A 13,362-nucleotide genomic window follows, 5' to 3' on the forward strand; every position below is an offset into this window, starting at 1 on the left:
CAAAGTAACAAGTTACCATTAATTCCAATTTTTCTAAGCTTATATAGTAAGCCTTTATGCCAAACTCGGTCGAAAGCTCGAGTAATGTCGCAGAAGATTACCCTGACCTCTTTCCCTTCATCTAATGCTTTACCAAAATCGTTAATAATACATAGCAGTCGGTTTACTGTCGAATCACCAGGGATGAAACCAGACTGGAATTTTGTTAATAAAGAATTTGTAATAATAAAGTTAAAAAGGTATTTAAAAATGCATCTCTCCATTGTCTTACCAATGTTAGACAGCAAAGATATAGGTCTATAATTAAGTAAAAATTCTGGGCCCCCTTTGTTCTTATAGACAGGTATAACATTTGCTAGTTTCCACACATCTGGAAACTTCCCTGTTAAGAGGGATAGATTAAAAAGTTTTGTAAATGGATACTTCAAGACAGTTGCTGCCGCCCTCAGTAGTCTTGGACTGATTAAATCAGGCCCAGTAGCTTTTGAAATATCAAGATTCAAAAGCACATCTTCAACATCCTGCTCACCTATAACCAGTTCCTCTAGTTTATTAATTTCATCATTTTCTAATATTGGTAATACATTATATGAATCATCAACAGACGACTGAGCGCAGAAATAATCATTAAAATATGTAGCTTTGTCGTAATCACTTTCTATATATTGGTTATTGAAAATTAAAGTGGGATATGCTGATTTTTTGTTTGGTAGTCCGATCAAATTTTTAATGGTTTTCCATCATTGTTTAGTGCTTATTGTGTGAATACTATCAACTTTATTTATTTGCTTTTCTAAGAATTTTTTTTTACTTGATCGAACATAGTTTATGCATTTATTTCTTATGCGTCGAAAATTTGACCAATCAATTTCATCGTTTGTTAATTTTGCTTTTTTATTTAATCTCTTACGCTTCCGAATCATTTTTCTTATATTTGAATTCATCCAAGGTGGATCATTTTTCCTGACCTGAACCATTTTATTCGGGATTGATTTTGCTGCCGCTTCGAGAATTTTTTCCGTAACATTTACTGCCGCGGTATTAATGTTGTGATTATCAATTAGAGAATCCCAGTTAATTTTAAGGAGCTCGTTTTTAAACAATTCATAATCGCCTAAGCGGTATTGCCAAATGTGTCTTTTAAAGGATTTTGTTAATTGTTTTTCGATATTTATTACTGCACTTATAGGGCAATGATAACGTACAGAATTTTCGAGGATGTTTTCACCAACTTCTGAGTAAAGTATTACCTCCGGATCATTTACCATAATAAGATCAAGTAGTGACACTGACTTTTCGCAAAAATATGTAGCATCAGTAATTATTTGATATAAGCTATTTTGGTTGCAAATTTCTCTAAGATTTTGTTTGCTAGGATTAAGTTGGTCATCATTAAAATCACCGCAAATTATAATTTTATCTGCATTCGAATTAATGGCAAGATCTATTGAATAGTTTATTTTTTCCCAGGTTTGGTTATCTGAATCTGGCGGTCTATAAAAAATCCCAAATAATATATTTGTTCCTTTAACATGTATTTTGACCCAAACACATTCCAATCCGTTTATTTTAAATTCAGGTTTTTCTTCACTAAAAATATTTTCTTTCACATAAATAGCCCTCCTGCTTTATGATTTCTATCATTTCTGTATGGTTTTTTTTAAAAGATTCCAATTTGATATTGCTGTCATCAGTGTTTATTAAACCAGGTTTCGGTAAATAACAAAATATCTCTGTCGCTAAGCTCAGCTTCAATTAAGTCTCGTTTCGCTAGGAAACTTTGTGTATTTAAACATGTAAAGGTTAGGAACTGACTACCAGTGAGCAAAGAGTCGGATTGTGTTGAACAGCTACTTGAACTACTTGTAGAATTAAAGATTGGACCGGGATTTTTTTCTATATCACCAGCTCTATACATGAGATAAAACAACCATAAACACGTGGCAATAATTAAGATGATCAGTAAAATCACCAACGACGACAATACACTCAAGTTCATTTTCTGAAAATCGTCAAGTTTATGTTTTTGTTTTGAGTAATAGTTCAATTTAACATTCAGTAGGCATAAAATAACTTTGCTATTTCAATGTTACATATTATTCGACATAGAACATATAAATGTACACCAAAAGATTTGTACTTTGATATGATCAGTAATAACACAAGTTGATTTATAGTTAATAGGCGTAGATGCTTAGGCAATCGAGTAGACCGCGAGTAATTTGACCCAACGCGTGCCCTATATGTAATTAGGTCAACGTTTGGCATAACGGTATTATTATAGTAGATACTTTGTGTAATATAGGACACGCGTGGGGGCTTAGTGTGCTCATAATATAAAAATGGTTATAATCGGATCGTGTGTTGGAGGTAACAGTGACTGTCAACAGCTGATATAAAAAAGTAGGACGTGGCTGACTGATAAAAAAAATTAAGTAGGAAAAAGTAAAATATATACAAAATGAAAAGGGGGTGGAACATGTAACAGGAAAAACAGGATTTTACCACAACAGTGCCAAACATAGTTGTATTGTTTAAAGAAAATAAATAGTATTAACTCTGTTTGGACATCAAGAGACTTATCGTTTATCGAGAAAATATATGAGAATAAGTTTTTCATATACTTTTTTATATGTTTTTTTTTTTTTTTTTTTTTTGGTGCTTTAATTGATTACAAATAAGCAATGAAAAAAGGCTTTTTGGGTGAGTTTGATCTTTTTAACTTATTCAACTTTGCTAAGAGGTGAGTATGTATGTATCACCCTGATTTACTAAAAACAGTTGGAGTATTGTAGGCTAAGTCTAAAAAGAATCGTCTTTGATTTCTTTGTAATATAACTTATGCAAAAGTGAATTTTCTTAATTATTCATCGTGACTGATATTCATTAGAAAATAATATTGTAGGAGTTCCGGTATTTTGAGTAAAGGGTGCAAAAAAAAGCTTAAACAATGCAAGAAAATAAAACAAACACAAAAAAAAACACAGAAAAAAAAACCCCACCAACAACTGAAAACCCAACAACATAACCAGAGAAAAAAAAAGGAAAAAAAGGGGGGAGAGAACAAAAAAAAAAAGTAAGTAAAAAGCCAACGGGAAACGGGAATACAACTTATTTCGACCTAAGGGGTAGAATACAAGGACACTTTGAATTACATGTAGTATAGAAGATAACTATTTTTAGCATTTTTTTTTACATGTATCAAAGTAACAATATGTATACATTTTCATAAGTACTAATAGTCAAATGAGTACAGGTGTACGCTTGATTAATCTAAAATTTTCACTGTAGAGGAAAATTGTAAATGTGATATTTGTTCATCGATTTTAATTGGTTGATCATTTATAAGTAACAAAGAGCACTCGTATAAAGTTAAACAGTAACGTCACTAGCTGGTTGTTCGCTGACCCTGTCATGACCATTTGACGCGTATTGCATTTCTGTTTCTTGGTTGTCTTCAATCTCGTTTATTTCAGTAAAGTTATCGGATTGGAAAACATAGTCATTCAGATCATACATACGTGTGACGGCGTGTTTTTTGTTGTCCTTCCCAATAATCATGACCTTTCCATCAACCACCCAGGTTGCCTTGAGTCTATGGTTGTGCACGTACGCTCTAGCTTTGAATGCTATTTCATCTCGCGTCTTTGTTAGGTCTTGGTTTATACAGATATCTTGAAGACCTGGTATTTCTCTAAGTTTCTTGGCCGATTTTAAAATTTCGACTTTTAAATCATGCTTTGGGAACCTTGCGATGATTTGGCGAGTTTTATTTTCCCTGAATTTTCCTGTGCGATGGCTTACGCTAATGTCATCATCTTGTATGTTCACTCCTATCCTTTTTACTATGTCAATCACCTTTTCAGTAGTATTTTCACCTCTTGAAAAAGGCACACCACTTAAACGGAGAAGACCTTTTCTACTGTGCTGTTCGAGATCGTCAACGTTTTCTTGTAGTTTAGTGTTTTTTACATGCAGCTCATTTAGTTGGTTTGTTTTTATTTTAATGGTTGTTTCCAGTTGACATTGTTTTTTCTTCTATGTCGTTTATCCTGTCAATTAAGTGTTTTTGTTTTTCGTTTACAACCCTCTCGACGGTCTTGTCAATATCGTCTTTCAGTAGCTGCTTAACAGTTTCAGCTATCCTAACTATATCAATTTCAGTCAAAGATACTTTAGGAAGCAAGTCTGATGGATTACTCATTTCGTCTTTTCCTCTAGAATAACAATCTGATTGTTCTGACTCGCTGTCTGTGTCCGACTCGGAGCTTATTTCACTATTTGTACGTTGTCTCTTGTCCTCAACTTGCGACGACGGTGATGGTTTAGAAGATTTTCGGCGTCGACGTTTTTTAATGTTTAATGGGGTTGTTCAGTAAGTTTCGTCGGAGTCGCCTCCCTTCATCTACTCAGTTATGAAACAATCACTATATATATAAATATATATAAATGTACAATATAAATATTTTGGTTTTCAGTTTGTAGTTGGTAAGTTAGAGACCAGTTGTGAGGCGTATTTGCATCACCAAAGTCATCAAAGCCAAATTCAAAATGTTAGATAAAAGTTCATCCACGTACTAATGGCTGTCGTTGTTTTGGTGTGGTCTCGTAGAAAAATTATCCATAAGTAGGTTCATTTAGACACAAAATTCATAGTTCATGCACTAAAGTGTTTTCCTAGAGTTTAACAAATACACTGCTGTGGTAAAATGTGTTTGAAGTTGTGTTATTTACATTTTATCGGGATTTTTTACCAAGAGTCATTTACCCTACCTGTTGGCACTAGGGTGCACTCGATCCTATATTTTGACTCATAGAAGACGCTTATTTATTGATCATTGGGAGTTCTGCGGCTTATCAATAAAACTTTGTGCATAAAACATGTAGTCCGATTTAACAAGGAAATACCTGATTACAATATGTGTAATAGTTACCTTGTGATTTGATTGTAGTATGTGTAATGCTTTATCAAAGGCTACAGTGTGACTAACAGTCTAGACTGCTTTTTTTCATTAAAAAAAGAATTCAGTAAATATTTACCGCTAACTATCGAGTGAGATGTATTAATATTGTAAAAAAAGAAGATTTGTCAGTGCAAGACGATAAGTGTACAGACTTTCATAAGAAACAGTTTGCTAGAACTTTGAGATTGTACTTGCCTGCTAATAACACTTTATGTAATGCAGTTCTTTTAAATTGCCCAGTGTGGTTTACATTTGCACCATATTCAAGGAGCTTGGCAACTACTAATGGAAGAAGACGTTCTACTGCTAATATCAAAAACGAATCTTGATCTGACTCCTTTATGTTTGGATTGGCTCCATGCTCTAAAAGTAGGGAGACTTTGCTGCACAAATCTTTATCTGTCTTCGATACATAGTACGACGTCTCAAGTAAGTTTTGGGATCTTATTATTGCTTCAATCGGAGTCATACCAGTTCTATCTGTCTGGTTCGCTGAAGCCCCGGCCATTAAGAGTATTTTGATTGTTTTTGAAAAATCTACAAAATAAGCGGATGATTACATATTTTTCTCATTAAATTTTGCATATATATGTAACACTACCAAACGTGTCCGGTTTTCCCCAACCATGCCTCTTTTGCCAAAACGTGTCCCTTCATTCACAAATCGCTCAAATGTGTCCGATTTGACATCCCTCAAATGTGTCCAGGTAAAAACACTAGAACGTCTCAAAACTCTAATATACCTCCGTGAATCAAAAACTTTTACGGCAATTTTGTGTAGTACGTGTCAATATGATAAAATACTTCGGGTTCGGTTGGATTCTCAAAAAAACTCGAGGTAGCTACCCTTAGAAATCTAACAGAATATGAAGTAGTCCGTATAGACAAATTTTCAGGACATGCTACACTACTGCGCACAGTGACTTCTGCTCTCATATAAACAGACACCAGGTTAAAAAATAAAACAATTACATTTTCTTATTTACTTCCAGCGGTTTTATTAATTTTTTATTTATTTAATTATCATTGTTTTAAAATACAGATTTACTAGATTATGGAGTGTGTGTCCGAGCGAGAACTTTTCTTGTTCAATATTACTTTAGGAATATTTATCAAAATGTAGTATTTCAATATGGTCGGGTTGTTGTCTCTTTGACACATTCCCTATTTCCATTCTCAATTTTAATTTTAGATATAGGTATTTCTCAACGAACAATGTTATACATTTTTGCTTGTAGCCTTTCACTGTAAATAATTTGGGCATTTAATATCATTTATTCCCCTCAACAATGGTTATTTATATTACGCATCATTGCAAGCTTAATTTGCAACACTCACGTAACTATTGACTGCTTATTGCTTAATTTCCCGCGGCAAATATGAGATGCGAATTTAGAAAAAGCATGAACATTGCAATTCATTACTTTTGTACTGTAACATTCTAGTTTACTAAGTGAACTCTATTGTACTCATATCGTCAGATGATGCCTACATGTTTTTATAATGTATGAGGGTAATGCACGACTTGATTCATGCAGAATTTGTTTCTGTGCCTTTAAAAGAGAAATATTATGGTGTCATATGAACCAAACACGTTTGACCTTCTTTTTAAAAAATTGAATGGACACAATTGGGCGCTCAAAAACAGATTATCGTTTTGGCGCCATTTTGCAACTAGACATGTATTGCAGTTTAGCGACGTCATATGATGACGTTTGAGGGAATTGGACACGTTTTAGGGATAGACACATTTCAGAGTGTTAAATATATATAATTCTTATATGATTTCATATCTATAAATACTTGAACGGGATTGGTCAATTACATTGTTTCCACTCGGTTTACACCTCGGTTTACTCTGTTTACACTTCAATCATCACCTCAGAAACTAACAAAACCTTTAAATAGACTTATTAACAAGGGAAATAATTACGATACTGTTGTCAGGTCATAAAAGATTGCACATTTTGGCGTTAATATTGATTCACTTATAGGGTCTTTGCATCGGAACTAAACACATTTATTCAAAAACCAGTTGTTGGCATGACACGGGTTATGTTATTCTCATATATGTTATGATGGTATGATACTAAACCCCTAACGGGAAGGATTGTGCCTGATATTCATATGATTAAATCATAATCTTTCAATCAGTTTAATTGAAGTCTGGAGCTGGCATGTCAGTTAACTGCTAGTAGTCTGTTGTTATTTATATATTATTGTCATTTTGTTTATTTTCTTTTGTTACATCTTCTGACATCAGACTCGGACTTCTTTGAACTGAATTTTAAATGTGCATATTGTTTGCGTTTACTTTACTACATTGGCTAGAGGTATAGGGGGAGGGTTGAGATCTCATAAACATGATTACCCCCGCCGCAATTTTGCGCCTACCCAAGTCAGGAGCCTCTGGTCTTTGTTAGTCTTGTATTATTTTAATTTTAGTTTCTTGTGTACAGTTTGGAAATTAGTATGGCGTTCATGATCACTACACTAGTATATATTTGTTTAGGGGCCAGCTGGAGGACGCCTCCGGGTGCGGGAATTTCTCGCTACATTGAAGACCTGTTGGTGACCTTTTGCTGTTGTTTTTTTCTATGGTCGGGTTGTTGTCTCTTTGAAACATTCCCCATTTCCATTCTCAATTTTATAGTTTCCGAAACTACTATCATACACTTCAGTAATGTATTCATGTGCAAGACACATACATAAATGGATCTCGGGATTTTCATCAAATTGAGATTGAAAAACAAAAATCAAAACAGTAGACTTGTTTCTTTTTTAATGCATATATAACAGAAAAGAAATAATAATAAGTTTTGAAAATGTATAACATTTAGATTCGTATATAATTCCGGGAAATTTCACAACTGATTTGACGAATTTACGTCATGGCAAAACACGACGTCATACGATTGAAAACTGTCAGACGGAAGAGTATTTCGTTACTTGTACGCTTCAAATTCGGATGATATCTAAGTAAAATGAAATTTTTGAGGTAGATGCTATTTAATTTTAGATTCTGTTGCATTTTTCGGACATTCGTGGTTTTAAGAAGGTCAAGATGGCGGCGTACTCCTTAGTTACGACATGCCATTGTGCTTTTGATGGTAAATATGGTAGCCATCAAACAAATAATGTAAATTAAGAAGAATTATAAGGATTAAACTCATTTTTCTTGAGGTTATTGATTTGTAAACTGGGTCTCTTACTCACAAACTTGACATACAAGTCTTTGACTTTTTTTCAGTTTGTGATTTAACCGCCCCGGTTTACCCAAAAATAACATCTAGAAAAGATTTGTTTTATCCTATAATAAATGAGGAGATGTAGTATAAATGCAAATAAAACAAATCTTCACCAAAATTTAAAAGACGAGAATATAGGCATTTATAGACAACCGTACAGCTTAGAACTAAACAAAATACCTTATAGTCGGATATAAAAAGCCCGAACATGTTCACGTTGAAATGTTAAACAATTAGAAAAAGCTGGCCTAAATTATAACAAAATAATACACGAAAATTATATGACAGACGAAACAAGAAACATAATAATTGTGGCGTGGTTAATATAAAATAAGATATGTCATAATTGCCAATGAAACAACCTTAAAAATGAGACACAATGACAAATGATGTGAACAACTATAGATCTGCATACGGCCTTTAACAATGAACAAAACCCATATCACATAGTCAGCTATAAACAAACCCGAAATAACCAATATAAAACAATGCAACGCAAAAACTAATGGCTTGATTTATGTACATCAATGTATCCATGGAAGAATTTAGTAAAGGTGTTTAAGTAATTTTGAGTAACAAAATCCCGGACTTTACCAATAAAACATTTATTACGTTTACAAAACATGTGTTTGCGGGCTCAAGCCTTCCCTTACCTGGAACATTGGCAACAAAATAACAAACGTTAAGTCAGTAGCAACTAGCTTAACTCAAAATACAGGTACGAATCACACAACAATTAGTATAAAACCAATAGTAACAAAACACATAACAAGAGGCTGTCACAACGACAGCAAACCGGATTTATTAATATTTATTTGTGTCCTGGCAATATCACAAGAACCATTACTGATGAATGGTGAAATGAAAATCGTCAATATCGAATTTGACCTCCATTTTGTCATCAGTATCAACATCTTAAAATTTGAAAAGCTTATAATATAAGATTGAATGGTTCATGAGTAAATGCAACAACGTGAATGGAAACGCCATTTCACAATCTTTCAAGAACCATAACTCCTGAACGGTAAAAGTCAAAATCGTCATTATTGAACTTGACCTCTATTTTGTCATCAGTAACAACATATTAAAGTTTGGGAAGCTTTGGTAAAACAGTTCATGCGTAAATGCACAGACACGACTGGATACACCATTTTTCAATCTTTCAAGAACCATAACTCCTGAACGGTAAAAGTCAAAATCGTCATTATTGAACTTGACCTCCATTTTGTCATCAATAACAACATATTAAAATTTTGAAAACTTAGGTAGAACAGTTCATGCGTAAATGCACGGACACGACTGGAAACTCCATTTTTCAATCTTTCAAGAACCATAACTCCTGAACGGTAAAAGTCAAAATCGCCATTATTAAACTTGACCTCCATTTTGTCATCAGTAACAACATATTAAAATTTGGGAAGCTTAGGTAGAAGAGTTCATGCGTATATGCACGGACACGACTGGAAACTCCATTTTTCAATCTTTCAAGAACCATAATTCCTGAACGGTAAAAATCAAAATCGCCATTATTGAACTTGACCTTCATTTAGTTGTCAGTAACAACATATTAAAATTTTAAAAGCTTTGGTTGAACGGTTCATGAGTTAATGCACGGACAACATTTGATTGCCGCCCGCCCGCCCGCCGTACATCCCCAAATTAATAACCGACATTTTTGTCACAAAAATCCGGTTAAAAAGGACTAATTGCAGTTACTAAAAACAAGTTGAAAGCATATTAGAACTCATAAATGAATCATCTTCTCCCAGACTAAAGTATCTGCATCTTCCTTTTTTAAACTGTTGCATGAATGAGTATGATTGTTGGATAAATGATCACGACCGTTAGATAGTCGTTATATTTGTATGTATTTGATTGCACAATTTGTAAAAAACAAATTATACAAATATGCTATATATTTTTTTATGAATTTGTTTTAATGTATGTAAAATATACATCTATAGAGGTAAAGTTATTTCCTCTATTGTGCAAGGTCAGACATAAAAGATCATCATTTAATGTTTTAAATGAGGATCAATAAATGTATAACATATGTCGAATCAAGAAGAGAATAATATGCCACTATTCCCTAGCCAAAAGGTGTTAACCAGTGTTTTTTTCTAATAAACCGATCACATCATACGTGTTTGTGTATTATATAACTTCTGAGAAAGACTAAAAACTACAAACACAGACCATTGAATGTAACTCACCTTGCTTGTAACAATTAGGAGTTTTTAAGGTGGCCATTAGTGCAGAATCTCCATGTTGATTTTTCTTATCAATTTCTGCCCCTTGATCCAAAAGTGATTTAACAACGGCATCAAAATTCCTTTTGGCAGCGTTGACCAGTGGCACTGCTTCGCCCAAATTTGGATTTGCTCCTTTCAACATGATTGGAAGGAGCATATGTACCGATGACCTATCGTGACACTTTATCATGATATACAACGGTGTCTCTTTGTAATCATTGACAACATTTAAATCCGCTCCGTCATTCAAAAGTAGTTTTACAGTTTTAAGACCTACAAGAAACAATATAAAATAATCATTGACTCAAATACAAACAGCTCAATCTTTAAATAAAAAATGAAAACATTGGCAAAGGAAATGGGGAATATGTCAATGAGATACAAACCGACAAAAAAGCAGAAAACAGCATAAACCACAAATGGGTCTTCAATACAGCCAAAAGGCGAGCTTCAGTTTACCCATAAACAAAATTATGCGTTTCCTATTTTAAGTAAACGCACTTGCTACATGTACCGAACACGCCTAAAAGCTGATTTGCATTGCATGTTTGATACATTATTCATCAAATAATTTACTTTCAAAATAAGTTAAAATTCATGACATATTTAATAACATGTACGCTGAAAATAATAAAAAAATAAATGCAAATAAGACATCAAATAACATATGAAATTGAAAAAAATACATCATTTACTAACACTTATTTTAAGACAGACAAGACAGATACCATAAACTTATTGACATATAAACATGTCAGCCAGAGTTTGAGCTTGTTTTGCTATATCTATAAGAACAAGATTGACGAAAAAAGGTCATTTATTCAAAATCATAAAATGCAAAAAAATACAATTTGCAAATAAAACATTTGACATAAAAGTTCATAATTAATATGCAATTATAATACATAATTAATACGAAATTACATCAACTACAATCATATCAATTGAATAAATGACAAATAATAGCAAAGGTGGGGAGAAACATCTGCCCAACTAAAAAACAAATCTATTAACAAAACTACTTGTAAAGATAAATAAAGGGAGGTTTGCGGGTGGGAAATTTAAATTTCACGCAATGTTTTAAAATCACAAGTTATCAAGGCGAAAGTTAATGATAAAAGGAAGTGCACACATGGCACGTAAACTTGTGTTGATCCCGCAAGATCATTGACCAATCAGAAGTAAGGAATCCACTCACATGGTTTTCTACACGTGAAAAAGTGATATACAATTTAGACAATAAATCAAATAGCAATGTTATACAAATCTGACCCCAAGGTCACATCAGAGACATCGTAAAATTTACAATATAAAGTTCTCATTCTTTTTATCAGTTAAAGCTATAAAACTACAAAGTTAATCTTCCCTGCTGTCTTAAATTATTTTATTCCGCTTCTTAATTAGCAAATAAAATTGGTTTTAAGACAGACAGACAGATACCATAAACTTATTGACATATAAACATGTCAGCCAGAGTTTGAGCTTGTTTTGCTATATCTATAAAAACAAGATTGACGAAAAAAGGTCATTTATTCAAAATCATAAAATGCAAAAAAATACAGTTTGCAAATAAAACATTTGACATAAAAGTTCATAATTAATATGCAGTTATAATACATAATTAATACGAAATTACATCAACTAAAATCAAATCAATTGAATAAATGACAAATAATAGCAAAGGTGGGGAGAAAAATCTGCCACAAATACACTCTTACATTAAGAGTGGATCCCCCACCCGAGGGAGGCGTCGAAGTGTTGTCTTGAAGCAAGCTGGTGTTAACTGGATGTACAACAGTGTTCATTACGGTTGATGAAGAACAAGGCATTGGTGGAATAACTAAGCTTGGAAATTTAAATTTCACGCAATGTTTTAGAATCACAAGTTATCAAGGCGAAAGTTAATGATAAAAGGAAGTGCACACATGGCACGTAAACTTGTGTTGACCCCGCAAGATCATTGACCAATAAGAAGTAAGGAATCCACTCACATGGTTTTCTACACGTGAAAAAGTGATATACAATTTAGACAATAAATCAAATAGCAATGTTATACAAATCTGACCCCAAGGTCACATCAGAGACATCGTAAAATTTACAATATAAAGTTCTCATTCTTTTTATCAGTTAAAGCTATAAAACTACAAAGTTAATCTTCCCTGCTGTCTTAAATTATTTTATTCCGCTTCTTAATTAGCAAATAAAATTGGTTATATGTACTATAAATATGTTTTAATCGTGCATAAATCTACCACCACCAGTCTATGAAAAAAGCGAATTGGTAAAAGATGTTTCTTTTATGAAATAGCAATATTGTTGTATGTGAAATATTGTAAATATGCAGACACTTCATGCGGAAAAGGTGGTTTTCGGCAATGACAAATACGTTTTGGTGAGAAAAAAACTACTTTAAAACATTGTGTTCAATAATTCTTAAAATTTAAGCAAAAGTTTATGATCGTGTAAAATTTTAATTGTTGTGTTATCAAGGTGACTCGGGCCATTCCGATGCAGTGCTGATTGTCAATTATGAGAATTCAGTTTGGCGAATAATTCATGCAATATAGCATAATAGTTTTCCAACCATTCGCTTAACATTGGAACAGAAGTGACGATGCCCCATAAACGCTCTAATGACGTTCACTAAAACAAAAGTTTTTGACGAAAATACATAGACCTCGAAATTTGTCTATTGAAGACGGCATATGTTGGTATAAATATTGATTCACTCATAGCGTTTCTGCATCGGAAAACATATTCATTCTGAAAACCAGTTGTTGGCATGATACGGGTTCTGTTCTTCACATGTATTTTATAATGGTACAATACTAAACCGCTTACGGGAGGATTGTACTTGATTTTTATATCATGAAGGCATAATCTTGAATAAGTTTAACT

The 13,362-nt window shown here is 33.1% G+C and overlaps 1 protein-coding gene across 1 annotated transcript in view; it reads right to left on the minus strand.

Annotated features, from left to right (window-relative positions):
* Positions 1–5,125: 5,125 nt before the first annotated feature.
* Positions 5,126–13,362, minus strand: part of LOC143082335 (uncharacterized) — a 48,507-nt gene continuing 40,270 nt past the window's right edge. The window contains exons 11-12 of the mRNA XM_076257977.1: positions 10,426–10,737; positions 5,126–5,501 (exon numbers count right to left, since the gene is read on the minus strand). The gene's annotated coding sequence lies outside the window, so the exon portion shown is untranslated. The remainder of the gene's footprint in view (positions 5,502–10,425; positions 10,738–13,362) is intronic.

The sequence above is a fragment of the Mytilus galloprovincialis genome, chromosome 7 (assembly GCF_965363235.1).
Source record: "Mytilus galloprovincialis chromosome 7, xbMytGall1.hap1.1, whole genome shotgun sequence".
NCBI classification, from domain to species: domain Eukaryota; kingdom Metazoa; phylum Mollusca; class Bivalvia; order Mytilida; family Mytilidae; genus Mytilus; species Mytilus galloprovincialis.